General features: G+C 45.6%; 1 pseudogene; it reads left to right on the forward strand.

The window, feature by feature from the left end:
- Positions 1 to 527: 527 nt before the first annotated feature.
- LOC103176308 lies at positions 528 to 14,210 on the forward strand (annotated as a pseudogene).
- The last annotated feature ends 879 nt before the right edge of the window (positions 14,211 to 15,089 follow it).

Below are 15,089 nucleotides of genomic sequence, written 5' to 3' on the forward strand. Positions count from 1 at the left end.
CTCATCTGAGTCAGGCAAGCTGAGAGCCCCCTACCCTCTCCACAACACCATCGGTGGTCGTGTATTCAGTTCCTCGCCAGGCTCCCTGTGTCCAAAAGGATGGATTTGAAAATCCTCACCCCAAGATACACATCTCTTAACACTAACACCTTTCTACCTCTGTGACCTGCTTGTACCCCGTTTTTAACTTGCAGCCGCTTAAGCTGGATACATCTGGGATGGCCATTTTGTCCAGCTTAAGAGGCGTCTGAAGTAAACTGGAGTTCTCCTGCCCAGCAGAGGAGCATTGGCGACTCCTCCCTCTCATTGCCATTCCCATTGAACAGGAAGGGGACCTGCTCCGAGGTGATTGACAACCTGGAGCACTCTATCCGTTCACAAGTATCCCTAGCTGTCAATCAATTGCAATTTGACTCCACCCATTCCCTCCCTTGTTTCTTCCCTGCTCCTCCCCCTCACGGATTGACTGTCCACGGTCGCTGGGGAATGGCTGGAGTCCGCTGTCAATCAATCACATTTTGACTCCTCCCATCTCCATCCCAGAGTCGATCGTGGATGATTGGAGCTTCTCGAGATACAGAGTGAGTTGACGTAGCAGCGACCTGTGTGGTATTTTGTCCGAATTAACCGGCATATTTAAATTAGCTGAGAATACGAATGAATCGGGCTGGGCATCTGATTTACCAGGCGTCCTGAGTGAACTGGCGCCCGGCTAAAGCAAGCCTTACGCAGTATTATTATTATTATACTCTCTGCAGGGGAGAGAGCGAGGTAGTGGGATTGAATTGGATAGCTCTTTTCAAAGAGCCGGCACAGCCACGATGGACCGAATGGCCTCCTTCTGTGCTGTATAATTCTATAATTCTATTATTTTAGTCCCATTTCAAATACTACCTCTTTGAACATGCCTACAGCCAACTGGTTCTCCCCTCCCTCTCTCTTGCATGGTGTCCAACATCATCCCTGTGAAGCATCCCCTGGACAGATACACCTTGCTTACAAAATTCTGAAGAGTAGTGGCTGGACATGCTGCTTGTTCAGCTCCTAGAGATGTCCTCCTGATGTGAACAATAACAACAACAAAAAGATTACAATTGTATAGCGCCTTTCACATCAGAAGGACGTCCCAAGGCGCTGGACAGTGTACAGCATTTCAGACCTGAGCTGGGGTCAGCGGGGGAGAAGGGAGGGGAGGGGAAGGAAGGTGACCAATGGCATGGTCGAAGAGGAGGGTTTTGAGGCGGGATTTTAAGGAAGCTAAGGAGGGGGTGAGGCGGAGTGATTGGCGGATGGAATTCCAGAGGTTGGGGACAGAGTGGCTGAAGGCTCTTCCACCAGTGATGGGGCGGGTGGGTTGGGGGATGTGGAGTAGGCCTGAGCCGGCTGAGCGGCGGGAGTGGGCGGGTTGGTAGGAAGTTAGGAGGTCACAGAGACAGGGAGTTTGTATGGTCAAGTCTGGATGTTATGAATGCGTGAATGAGGGCTTTGGCAACAACAAAAAGAAAATTACATTTATAGAGCGCCTTTCACATCGGGAGGACATCCCAAAGTGCTGAACAGTCAGATGTCGGGGCCCGAGCATGGGGGAGGGGTGGTGTAGGCCTGAGGGAAGGCAGGGAGGTGGGAGGGAGGCCAAAAGCATGGTTGAAGAGAAAGGTCTTGAGACCGGCCTTCAAGGAGGCAAGGGAGGAAACGAGGCGAAGGGACAGTGGATGGAGTTCCAGAGTGTGGGGACAGAAAGGCTGAAAGCCCGGCCACCGATGGTAGGGTGGGTCGGTGGGAGACATGGAGCAGGCTGGAGCCCGATGAACGGAGGGAGTGGGCAGGTTGGTAGAGAGTCGGCAGGTCAGAGAGGTAGGAGGGGGCAAGGCCACGGATGGCCTTAAATGTGAGGACGAGGATCTTAAACTCGATCCTCTGGGGGATGGGGAGTCAATGGAGTCAGGCGAGGGTGGGAGTAATGGGGTCACGGAGCCTGGTGTGTGAGAATACACGAGCTGTAGAGTTTTGGTTGATTTTTCAGCTTGTGAAGGGAAGAGTTGGGAAGGCCGATGAGGAGGGAGTTCCCGTAATCGAGCCTTGAGGTTACAAATGCATCGGTGAGGGTCTCGGCAGCCTGAGGGGTGAGGCAGTGGCGGAGTCTGGCAATGTTGTGGAGGTGGTGGTAGGCAGTGCCAGTCATGGCGCGGATGTAGGGGAGAAAGGACAGTTCAGGGTCAAACAAGATACCCAGGTTCCTGACTGGCTTAGTGAGGTTGAGTGTGCAGCTGTGGAGGCTGATGCTGCCAGCGCCTGAGGTGCGGAGGCGCTGGCGCGAGCCAATCAGGAGGGTCTCGGTCTTGCTGACGTTGAGTTGGAGAAAATTGTCCCTCGTCCAGGACTTGATGTCGGATAGGCCGTCGGTCAGGACACCAGTAGTCCTGGAGTTCAGGGTGGAGGCAGAGAGGTAGAGTTGGGTGTCATCCGCATACATGTGGAAATTTACCCCATGTCTGCGGATGATTTCACCAAGGGGGAGCATGTAGAGGGTGAAGAGGAAGGGACCGAGGACAGAGCCCTGAGGAACACCGCACGAGCAGTGCGGGGGCTGGAGGAGAAACCTTTTGCCACGATGAAGTGGAGGCGGTGTGAAAGGTAGGACCTGAACCAGTCAAGGGCAGAACCTTGAAGGTTGAGGTGGAAGGAGAGGCGGTGGAGGAGGATTGAGTGATCCATGGTGTCAAAGGCGACGGAGAGGTCGAGGAGGACGAGGAGGCAGAGGGAGCCCTGGTCACACATGGTCAGGATATCGTTTGTGACTTTGACCAGAGCAGTTTCCGGGTTGTGGGCAGCACAGAAACCCGATTGGAGGGGTTCATGGAGGGAATGAGAGGAGAGGAAAGAGGGAAGCTGGGAGGCAAGGCTCACTGAAGGACCTTGGATAGGACGGGGAGATCTGAGATGGGCCAGTAGTTAGATAGCTGTGATAGGTCAAGGGAAGGTTTCTTCAAGGTGCAGGTGATAGTGGCTGTTTTGAGGGGGGAAGGAACAGTGCCAGATGACAGGAAGAGGTTAATGATGTTGGCGAGTAGTGGTGCAAGGAGGTGGAGCTGGGATTTAAGGAGAGGGGGTGGGGATGGGGTCGAGGGAGCAGGTTGTGGACTTCATGGAGATTACTGTGTTGAAGACAGAGGAGGGGGTGACAGGTACAAAAATGTGGAAAGAGGGATGGGTAATTGTCAGATGGGTAATTGTGTGGGGTGGGGTAGGGAGGGTGTGGAAGTTGGGAGGGCAGTGGCAGTTGAGCGGATCCCCTAGATTTTGGACTCGAGGAAGTCCAGCATTTCTCGCAGTGAGAGTCAAAGGAACGTATCTGCGAAGCATGTCGGGGAGGGCGGAGGAGCCGGTTAGTGGTGGAGAACAGGAGCCTGGGATTGGTTTTGCCTCCAGGATTAAACTGGAATAGAAGGGTGATTTGGCTGAGGCGAGAGCGGAGCAGTAATTCTTGATGAGGTCCAGCCAGATGTAGCAGTGAATCGTTAAACCAGATATGAGCCAAGTGCGTTCGACGGCCCACACCTGCCCTTAAGCAAGCGGAGGTGGCTGGTGAACCAGGGTGAGGATCGGGAATAGGAGGCAGTTCGGGAGGTGAGGGGGGCAAGGACATTGAGTGTGGTGGAGAGGGTGCTGTGGAGAAGAGTGAGTACAGCAAGAGGGCTGTTGCGAAAGGTGGGCCAGAGAGGGAGGAGACTAGAGGACTCCAGGTCAGTGGAGAGGGATTGCGGAGAGATCTTCTTCCACAGGCGATAGAAGATGGTGGTAGGTTTGGGGACAGTGGGGAGAGGGATTTGGGAGTTGAGGGAGATTAAATGGTGGTCAGAGATGGCCTTGTCAGTGATGGTGACATCCAAGACTCTGAGGCCCCGGGTGATCACCAGGTCGAGCGTGGGTGTGGGTAGCAGAGTGGCTACCACCACCTTTGCAACATTTTTGCCAGACTTTGCCACTGTCTCACCCCTCAGGCTGCCGAAACCCTCACCCACGCATTCGTCACCTCAAGGCTTGATTACGGGAACTCCCTCCTCATCGGCCTTCCCAACTCTTCCCTTCACAAGCTGCAGATCATCCAAAACTCTGCAGCTCGTGTACTCTCACGCACCAGGCTCCGTGACCCCATCACTCCCACCCTCCCCCAACTTCACTGGCTCCCCATCCCCCAGAGGATCAAGTTCAAGATCCTCGTCCTCACATAGGCCATCCATGGCATTGCCCCCTCCTATCTCTCTGACCTACTGACTCCCTACCAACCTGCCCGCTCCCTCTGTTCATCTTGCTCCGGCCTGCTCCATGTCTCCCGCTCAACCCGCCCTACCATTGGTGGCCGGGCTATCAGTCTTTCTGTCTCCACACTCTGGAACTCCAGAGTGGCTGGCTGGTTGGCAGGTTGTCTGGTTACCAGGATAACCTGTACTGTACTGGGCTGTAACTGCTGCCAGGGATTCAAACCTGGCAGGCGGAATTGATGTCACGCAGAATGGCGGGGAAATCTGGAGGTCCAAAATGGCGGCTCCCACGACCGGTAATGGCCGCCGCCCGATCCCCGTGACGCAGACTGAGGAGTGAGACTGTGGCAGAGCCCAGCGATGTTGTGGAGTTGTGTGAAGGCAGAGCAGATAATGGCAAGGTTGTGGGGTAGAAAGGATAGTTGAGGATCAAATAATATGTCAAGTTTCGGGACTGGCTTACTAAGATGGAGTATACATCCATGGATGGTGATGCTGTCAGCGCCTGAGATGTAGAGGCGCTGACGGGAGCCAATCAGGAGATCCTCAGTCTTGTTGACGTTCAACTGAAGGAAATTAGCTCTCATCCAGGACCTGATGTGACCAGGGATGGTTTGACCTGTGACTGTGACAGAGAGACATTCTGACAAATGGATGAGGGAGGAGAGACATTGGAGGAGGGTAACATGAGTCCTGTAGCTCAGTGGTTAGAGCACTCGCTTTGCAAGTGAGAGACCTGAGTTCAATTCCAGGCAGAGGGTGAAACCTTGGGCAAGTTTCCTTACTCCACACGCCTAATAATAATCCCTCCAAAAAACCAAAAACAATAATTAAATTGGTCATTTTCAATCTACGACTGTTTGTGGGACATTGCTGTGCGCAATTGGCTGCCGCGTTCGCCCACAAATATACAGTCTTTACAGTGTGTTCTGTGAAGCGCTTTGGGACGTCCTCCCGACGTGAAAAGCGCTATATCAAATGCAAGGATTATTATTATTATTATTATTATGAGTGACTGTGTCGAATGCATCAGGTAGTTCCAGGAAGACAAAGCAGGTCGGAAGACCCCAATTTATTGGACTGGCTTAGGAAGGTGGAGTGTGTAAACATGGATGGTGATGTTGTCAGCGCCTGAGGTACGGAGACACTGACGGGAACTAATCAGGACAGCCTCAGTCTTATTGACGTTCAACTGAAGAAAATTAGTTCTCATCCAGGACTTGATGTCTGACAGTTATTCTGTCAGGACAGCATTGGTCCTGGAGTCAAGGGTAGAGGCAGAGAGGGAGAATTGGTTGTCATCCACATATATGTGGAGGTTGGTGCCACGTCTACGGATGATATCACCAACAGGGAGCATATAGATATTGAAGAGGAGGGGACCAAAGACAAAGCCCTGAGGAATGCTGCATGAGATGGTGTGGGGGCTAGAGGAGAAACCATTCATGGAGGTGAAGTGGAGGCGACGTGAGAGGTACGATCTGAACTAGTCAAGTACAGAGCCGTGAAGGTTGAGGTGAGAGAGGCGGTAGATGAGGATAGAGTGGTCTCACAACATGGTTCTGATGGTACTAGCAGCTCATAAACATGAAGTCACTTATAATAACAGCAGATAACACACCTCTTTATAGTGCGAGTTGGTATTTTATGGATATGGACAACTGTGGGGCTCACTGTATTGTTAAATGGGAATTCAATCCTATTTGATTCTCTGAATACCAAGAATGCCAAGTGCTACAAGGGAAGCATGCTGGTGTATTGTGGACAAATCAACTAGTTTGTTACAATTTTTCTGTTAACAGCAACACAATAGAAATACAGAAATAGAAATCGTCATTTCTGGAATACAGCTAATACAGGATTTCTTATAAAGTGTATTCACTCGGTATCTTGTTGGCAAAGTCAAGGGGCTATGGTTAAAATATGATTGCAAATTGATGAAAAATTGCAATGGAGTCATCAAAGGCCGGAAATTCCATCTTGTCTTAGCCTATAAGACCATTTTGTCTTGAAATTTAAGAATACTCAGAATTGTGGAATATCTTTAATTTTGTTTTCATTTGGAGGTTGGTTTGTTTTAAGAACTGAGGTAAATTGGCTTCTGAATTGATTCTCAGCCATGTTAAATAATAGGCAAAATAGCCTCCCAGGCTAAGACAAAATGAAATTTACAACATCTACCACTCCCACCCTTTCATGAAGCTTCAAAATGACCTGACGTTTGGGTAAGCTGTTAGACTGGAACAACCCACACAAGATGGATAAAGATGAGATTGTTGTAATGCTCCCCAAATTTAAGATGGAGAACAACTATGACTTCACTGGAACACTTGGTGGTATGGGAATGGTTGATGCTTTGAAGGCAAATTTCTCGGGAATAACTGAGAAAAATGACCTGGATTTATCAAAAGTTGTTCAGATAATCTTTATTGAAGTTAATAGGGAAGTTACAGAAGCAGCAGCTGCCACAGCAATTACTATGAGGTTAATATGGCAAAAGATTACAATGCAATTTGTGGCTGACCATCCATTCCTGTTTTTCATCAGGCACAACAAAACTCGCAACATCCTGTTCTTTGGGAGTTTCTCCTCTCCTTAAACACAATGCAAAAGCACGCCAAGGTTCTGGACTGGCTTAATAAGGTAGAATGAGCATCCTTGGATGGTCATGCTGTCAGTGCCTGAGGTGTGGATGCTCTGATGATAGAAAATCAGGACGACCTCGGTCTTGTTGACGTTCAACAGAAGAAAGTTTACTCTCATCCAGGTCTTGTCGTCTGACCAGGAATGGTGTGACCTAAGACTGTGACAGAGAGACAATCTGAGTTTATTGAGGGTGGGAATACAGGCGGTGGAGTTCTGAATCAGTTGTAGTTTGTGGGTAGTGGAGATGGGGAGACCAGTGAGGAGGGCAAGGGATTAGTCGAGAGTTTGGGCTGCCATGGGGGTGAGGTCAGAGGCGGGCAATGTGATGGAGGTGGAGGAAAGCGTCTTGGTTAGGGATCGGATGTGTGGGAGGAAGGAAAGCTGGGATCAAACCTGACACCCAGGTTATGTACTTTATCCCACATTTGTGGATGGTAGACAAGGCGAATATAAATAAGGAAATGGAGGGGGCCAAGGGTGGAGCCTTAGGGTACATGGCTGGTGAGTGTACAGTGGCGCGAGGAATCAACAGTTATGGAGATGAAGTGATGGTGGCAGGTCTCGAACCAGATAGTTCAATCCCACTGAGGTGGATGAGGGAGGAGAGACAGTGGAGGATAGGGTGATTCATTTTGTCAAATGCATCAAATAGTTCCAGGAGGACAAGGGGGCAAATAGAGCCTTGGTCATGGAGAGAGGACATCATCAGTGACTTTGACGAGCGCTGAATCTGTGCTGTGGGCAGCTGGAACCCAGAATAGAGGGGCTCGAGATGGGAGTGGAGGGAGAGGTGCGAGTGAAGTTGATTTGCAAAAATGCGTCCCAAAATTTAGCAACGAAAGACAAGTTGGAATTGATCCGGAAGTTAACAAGGTTTGAGGGATAGAGAGTGGGTTTTGTGAGGAGGGGATTGATGACAGCGGTGTTGCTGAGGAATGGGACTGGTTGACTGTGTCAGCCGAGAGGGGTAGAGTGGGGGGTGTTGAGACAGCAGGTGTTGGTGTTCATGGTTGAGACAGAGGAAAAAGAGGCAGGGACAAAGAAGAGTAGGGTGGGGGCAATGGTAGGAGCTGTGGCAGAAGGAGTCGGTGTTGTGGAAAGCAAGGGAAGGGTGCTTGGAAACACGGGTGTGGGGGAGGGGGAGGAAGCCAGCCGATATTATCTATAAAATATTAGCTGAGATATTTCATATATTTACTACATTTACACTTAACAAAATTGGTCTCAAAGCTATATTTCACCTACAAAATTGGTTTAACTGTTGACTGGCACCGGCCTCCTGCTTGTACCTCGCACCTTCCGCTCCACCATTGGAGGTCGCGCATTCATCTACTGCACCCCGAAACTCTGGAACACTCTCCCTCAATCCCTCCGCCTTGCCCACACTCTCCCCCTTTTCAAGTCCCACCTGAAAACCTTTTTGCAGTCACTGCCCCCACCCACACCCGGCTTGGAGTCACGCTCTGCCACTTTTAAGCCCCCTGAGATGCTGCCCTGCTTGGAAGGTGCTATATAAATGTGAGTTGTTGTTGTTAACAGAGGAAGGGACCTGTCCAACAAATTCAAGCAAATCTGGAAAACATTCACACGCCAATAATAGTTTCAAAGTCTATGGATACTGACCTGGGCTTTACAAACCTGGAGGTATTATTGAAGTTTCTTATTCCTCTTGTGCATGAAAGCTATGTCATGAAACTTTACCAATTCAACCCAATGTCCATTTGATTGCCACCAGAGAGCACTGTTTCACTCTATATTTTCAAACTTGTACAATTGAACCTTGCCTCCACAATATCTTTACAGCTGTACTCTTATTAGATTTCCTTACCATTGTAATATGTATCTTTCAATCAATTTAACACCATACAAGTATCTACCACCTCAATAATATAGCTTTATGCCCTTGAAAGATATTAGCTGAAATATTTCAATGGGATACAATTATTGAAATATCGCAATGAAAGTTCTTTAGTTCCATTAACTGCTTACTAGATTTCTCTAAGGAGCAAATCATTGCTGCATTAATCTCAGTAATTTAAGAAAACTTGAACAATGCCGTGGTTTTATATAGCACCCTTCACACAGGGTAAGCGGTATCTGAGTGCTTAAGGGATCTCCCATAAGTGATGGTAGGAATACTTTAACTAATAGATTTACTGATCTGGTCTTTAAATCATAAGAATGTACAAAACTGGGGCCAGTTCAGATGGTCTGCAAATAATAATAGGATGGCAGATGAATGAATACAGTGAAAATCCTCTTTCATGGTCTATATTAAAAGATAGGCTGTCTGCTTCAGTGAATGATGTCTCAACAACAACTTGCACTTATATAGCGCCCACGGTGCAGGGTAGCGTCTCAGAGCGCAATCCTTACTTTTCTTCACTGTGGTTTACTCACCTCCTTTTTATGATGCCTTCTGGGTAGCGTAGGTCACACTGTCTGGGACTTGATGCTCTCCTACAGATAGTTTATGGTCCCCAGAGAGGTAACAAGGACACCTTAATCCTGGCACTTGCTTGATGCTCCTCCTGGCTCACTGCAGGGATAGGTGAGAGACCGGGGCCTGGTGTTGGTGTGGGTAAATACTATATTATTCTCAGACTCGCACAGGTTTTAGGATCCAAACCACCTACTTATTATAAAGTATATAATAGTCATTATTCTAAGACTCTGGATAGCACAACGCAAGTGTCATTCTTTCTGCTCCTCCCCATAAAAGTCCCCCTGAGGCACAACTACAGGAGTATTCATTTGATGTGTGCTATTTGGGGGCATTTCTAGGAAGTTCTGTAAGAGCAATGTTTCAAATGGTTCCAAGTGCTTATGAAGTACATTATGTTCCTTAATTTATACATTTTGACCCTAATTTTGTAGAGTGCCTGACTGCAAAAGGACTCCATAGCAACACAAAATAAATGATAATGATCTTAATAATCCTTGCGTTTAATATAGCCCTCATCATATTGCCGAGATGTCTCAAAGCACTTAATACAGGATTAGGCCTGAGAATTGATTAAGATTATATTTTCCTTATATATGCCACAATGAATATTTTCTGTACCTTTAAAATTATTTTGAAAGTCACTGTTTCCTACGTATTCTTGCAAAGGTAAAGCAGCTCAATTTAACAAATAGAACAAAATTTAATTATCAGAGGGAAATAATACCCGAGCTGAAAGGGGAAGGAAACTTGTGTGGTTTCTCTTTAAAATACTTCATCTGCTTTTCTCCCAAGAAGTTAACCATCTATGTTTTTCTGTTTTAGAGAAATACACGAAATACACATTTCTCTTTGACCGAGCCTTCAGCTCCCCTCTCGACTCTCTTCCCCCTCCTCGCTCCCTCCCTTCCCTCCCCTCACCCTGACCATTTCCCCCCTCCTCGCTCCCTCCCTTCCCTCCCCTCACCCTGACCATTTCCCCCCTCCTCGCTCCCTCCCTTCCCTCCCCTCACACTGACCATTTCCCCCTGCTCGGGTCATGACCCAACTGTGCAGCGCCTTGGGACGTCCTCCTGACGTGAAAGGCGCTTTATAAATGGAATCTTGTTGTTGTTGTTGTTGTTGTACCTACAAAATGCAGTCAATCCACTTATATATCCTGTGAAGTGCTGTGAGATTTCTCAACAGTCTGATAAGGCATCAAATTAGAAGATGACAATGTTTCTTCTATTCCACATCACAATTGCCCTATTGACTGCTACAGTTTGTGTCATTTGCTAAAATTCCCATGACTTGTATTGTACGAGTGCTCTTTTTAGGATGTTCCTGTCCTTAATAAGTCATCAAATTGTGGAACTTGCTGCCTGAAGTATTTATTGAGTCAGAGAGTATAGATGCATTCAAGAGGAAGCTAGATATACCCATGAGGGATAAGGGAATAGAAGGTAGTGAGAGGGAGCAAGAAGTGGATGGAAACTCTTGTGGAGTATAAACACCGTCATGGACTAGTTAGGCCAAATGATCTGTTTCCATGCTGTACATTCCATGTAAATTGCATTATTCCAACCCATAGGAATTATGCTCAGATGAGATCTACTTGAGACTAGAGTTTCCACTTCAAGGTCATGTACATTTGGTTATTGGGAAAAAATGTTAAGTGTAACTTTTAGTTGGAATTTCTCAATCCAATTATGATTCACAGCAATTCAGATCCGTTGTCTAGCTGAAAAATTAAATGATATCTTAGTATTCCAGCTACTTAAATGTTTGGAACTTTACTCCATGAAGAACAATTCCCATCTGATGCAAGCAGTCAGCTTGCCCAGTCACACACACAATATTTCTGGATGATGTAACATTTTGCTGATAAACATGTGATGTAGATCATACATTTTAGCTTTTGATGTTTCTCAAAGATTAAGTAAATTTTGCTGTGATATAATTTCCATCCACAATGTGTTTCCCCTTGCTATACAAATGTAATCTTGTTGTTGTTGTTTTTGTTGTTTTATGTTGCAATCAATTTCCCCATAAATTTTTTCCTGTGTTCTCTGCCAGCAAGGTTAGTTTAGAGTGCTGATGATTTTGTCTCCTGTTTACAGAATGAAACCAAGCCAGTCAAAATGATGCGCCAGAAGGAGAAGTTTAACACAACTTACATTCGTGAAGTTGAGACCAGAATCCTTGAGCTCCCCTTGTTCAGAAAGAGCTGAGTATGATCATCATGTTGCCAGATCTAAAAGATGATGCAAGTGGACTGGAAAAAGTAAGTTAATTTTTTTTGATATAGTACCAGAAATAGAAAAGAAATACGGTCTTGATCAAAAATGAATAAATTCAAACACCAGTCCTCTTTCCTTTTCCGTTTCAACCTCTTGGAAACCTGAATCCACACTTTCCCAATTGATCAGCTGTAGCACTGGAATTCAACTGAATTCATGAACCGAAATGTCTTATGCCTAAAATATGTCCAAAATAGGTTTAATTTGCACTATTAGTTCTGAATAACAACATGTTGGATTTGCTTAATTGTTATCTCATCTCTCACCCCTGATGTGGTTTCAACAACCTGGAAGCAAGCAAGTGAGAGGACCTGGGTTCTATTCCCGGCAGGGCGAAACATTGGACAAGTTTCCTAACTCCACACGTGTTTGCCTAGCAGTAAGTAAGAAGTCAGTTGTCGATTCCTGGATCACTTCTCCGTGGTACTTGGTACATAATACAACTCATCTCATTCTGACTATCCTTTTAAGTTAGCTTAGAATTAATAGATCCCAAATCGAATCATCAAACAAGATTGTTCTCGTCCACTGAAGAATGGTTTCAACTAAATATAAAAATATTATTAACAAGGAAGCAGTTTCAGGATTAACCTGAATAACGCAAACAATCTTGTCCTTTAAACCTCTGTGGCAGTTAAGGCAGTGAGGTTTTTATTACTGTTGATTTAGCTTAGAGTTCTTGTCTATTCTGTAAAACCTATTGTTTGGTCGCAACGAATGTTTGGCATTTGTTGATGAAATTTGGCCCACGTCCCAGCTGATTTAGCTCAGTTTCTGCTGCAAAACAATAAAAGCTCTTTCTCATCAGAAATGAATACAACCCAAAGGCTTTGCTTTACATTGGAAGTCATTATTAACAAAAGGTTTGAGCAATATCAAATAACTGGGTGAGGACAATGCAACTGGCTATTATTTTTCGCCCAGAAAATATACAGTCATTCCACTTTATAAGTGTACTGTGTGAAGCGGTCTGAGATGTCTCAATGACATGATAAGGTGCTATTTATTGTTATTATTAGTATTATTATTATCAAAAGGCTAATCAAGCCAAAGCTGATGTGAATTAATTCACTGAAACTATTTGTTCAATTTTCCTCATCTGTCCTGTTTTATATTTTTCCTCTTCAAATGTTGACTCATTTGCTTTTATATCATTTTAAATGTTAAATTTGTGGCAGAGCCGTCAATATTTTGATAACTGAAAGTAAAATGCACCCTTTAACATTCCCCCCGTTATTTAATGACAATCAAATGTGAACCATGAATTATTTATTATTTTAGTTTTAAAAACGCATGTTATTTTTAGAATATGAACCTGGGAATCCAATATAAACCAGATGATGTTTCTCTTATTTTGCTCTCTGGTCTGCTGTCTAACATTTTCACCAGCATCTAAGGCTGTTCTATACATAGTTTATTGTTGAGGTGATTGCAGTGAGTGGGAGAGATCCACATCATGTGTGTGTGTTCTTTGCTTCAACATCTAATGATGAGAGACCATTAGCTTCCTTTCTCAGCTTCAACAACAACAACAACAACAACAAGATTCCATTTATAAAGCGCGTTTCACGTCAGGAGGACATCCCAAGGCGCTGCACAGTTGGGTCATGACCCGAGCAGGGGGGAAATGGTCAGGGGGAGGGAAGGGAGGGAGCGAGGAGGGGGAAGAGAGTCGAGAGGGGAGCTGAAGGCTCGGTCAAAGAGAAAGGTTTTGAGACCGGCCTTGAAGGAGGAGAGGGAGGAGGCGGCGAAGGCACTGGGGGATAGAGTTCCAGAGCCTAGGGGCTGAGAGGCTGAAGGCCCGACCACCGACGGTAGGGCGATTGGGTCGGGGGACGTGGAGCAGACCGGAGCCGGAGGAACGGAGGGTATGGGCAGGTAGGTACGGGGATAGTAGGTCGGAGCGGTAGGAGGGAGCAAGGCCGTGAATGGCCTTGTAGGTGAGGATGAGGATCTTGAAATCAAAAAAAAGTAGCTTCAGGGGAAACAGTGCCATCTTTTTAAGTCTCTCCACAAAACTACAAACTATATCCTTTCAATCTTGTGAATCTCCTATTGCTTCTTTAAAATGGCGAGCCAAAAACTACATAGAATGCTCGCAACTATGAACTAACTTTCATCTGATGATTCAGACAATAATAAGCTGTTTCAACCTCTTCCCTCCCTTTTTTTTCAGCTTCAAAATGGCCTGAGTTTTGATATGCTGTTAGACTGGACCGATCATGACAAGATGGATAATGATGAGATTGTTGTAATGCTCCCTAAATTTAAGATGGAGAACACCTACAAGTTCACCTCAACACTTGGTGGTATGGGAATGGTTGATGCTTTTGATGCTTTGAAGGCAAATTTCTCGGGAATGACTGAGAAAAATGAACTGGTTTTGTCAAAAGTTGTTCACAAAACCTTTGTTGAAGTTAATGAAGATGGTACAGAAACAGCAGCTACCACTGCAGTTATTATCCACGATGTGCAATATTACAAAGAGAATTTGTGGCTGACCATCCATTCCTGTTTTTCATCAGGCACAACAAAACTCGCAACATCCTGTTCTTTGGGAGATTCTCCTCTCCGTAAAACAATGCAAAAAGCCACTAACACAAGCATTAGTTAATAGCTTCACTCACTCACTTCTTGGGGAAAGTAATCTGATCATTAATATCAGACTGTGGGCTATGTCATCAGGTTTCACTGAAGGAGTGCTAAACCTTGGTCAGGAATTGTGTAAACCAAAGATTTAAATGTTCTGCTATGCATTCATTTTTTACAGTGTCTTTGTACAATTTTAACCATTGTCTAAAATAATACTAACCTGCATTTTATAAGAACCTTGTAAGTCCTATCAGTAATTTAACTTGTTATCTTACATACTGTATAACAGTACATTGAAGTTGAAATAAAATGATTTGCTTTCGACTCCAATTTTGCTCCGTTTGTTTTCTTTCGCAAATGATTTTTTAGGTCAACAGCAAGAAGGGGATTATTTAAGACATCTTGATATTGTGAATTGAAACACTGCCTACAATAAACATACGGTTAAGTTGCACTTGTTTTCCTAGTGGGAATTCTAACAAATACTTGGATAAAGCAGCAAACAAATTTTTCTGTCTGTGGAGTGCAAATCCCTCTTTTTTTTAAACTACAATGGAATCCACTTTAGCCAGACTCCGGTTAACCCTGGACGCCAGGTAAATCGGATAAAGTTCCCTTCCCCTATGTGTCCAGCTAAAGTGGATGTCACTGTATGTGCCTGAGCCAAAACCTAACCCAGAAGGGAACATTGCTGAAGGAGTGGATGACATTTTACATTCCACACCATTCAGCTTGTCATCTCGTGGCAATTTTGTGCTATGGAGCATGTGCCCACTAGGAATTACATTGAAACTGTTCAAATTCTATATGACCCTTACAGCCAATGGAGAAGACTCTAATGCTGTGAATTGAGCTGGATTGGAA

This window comes from Callorhinchus milii, unplaced genomic scaffold, assembly GCF_018977255.1.
Source record: "Callorhinchus milii isolate IMCB2004 unplaced genomic scaffold, IMCB_Cmil_1.0 Scaffold2, whole genome shotgun sequence".
Lineage (NCBI taxonomy): Eukaryota > Metazoa > Chordata > Chondrichthyes > Chimaeriformes > Callorhinchidae > Callorhinchus > Callorhinchus milii.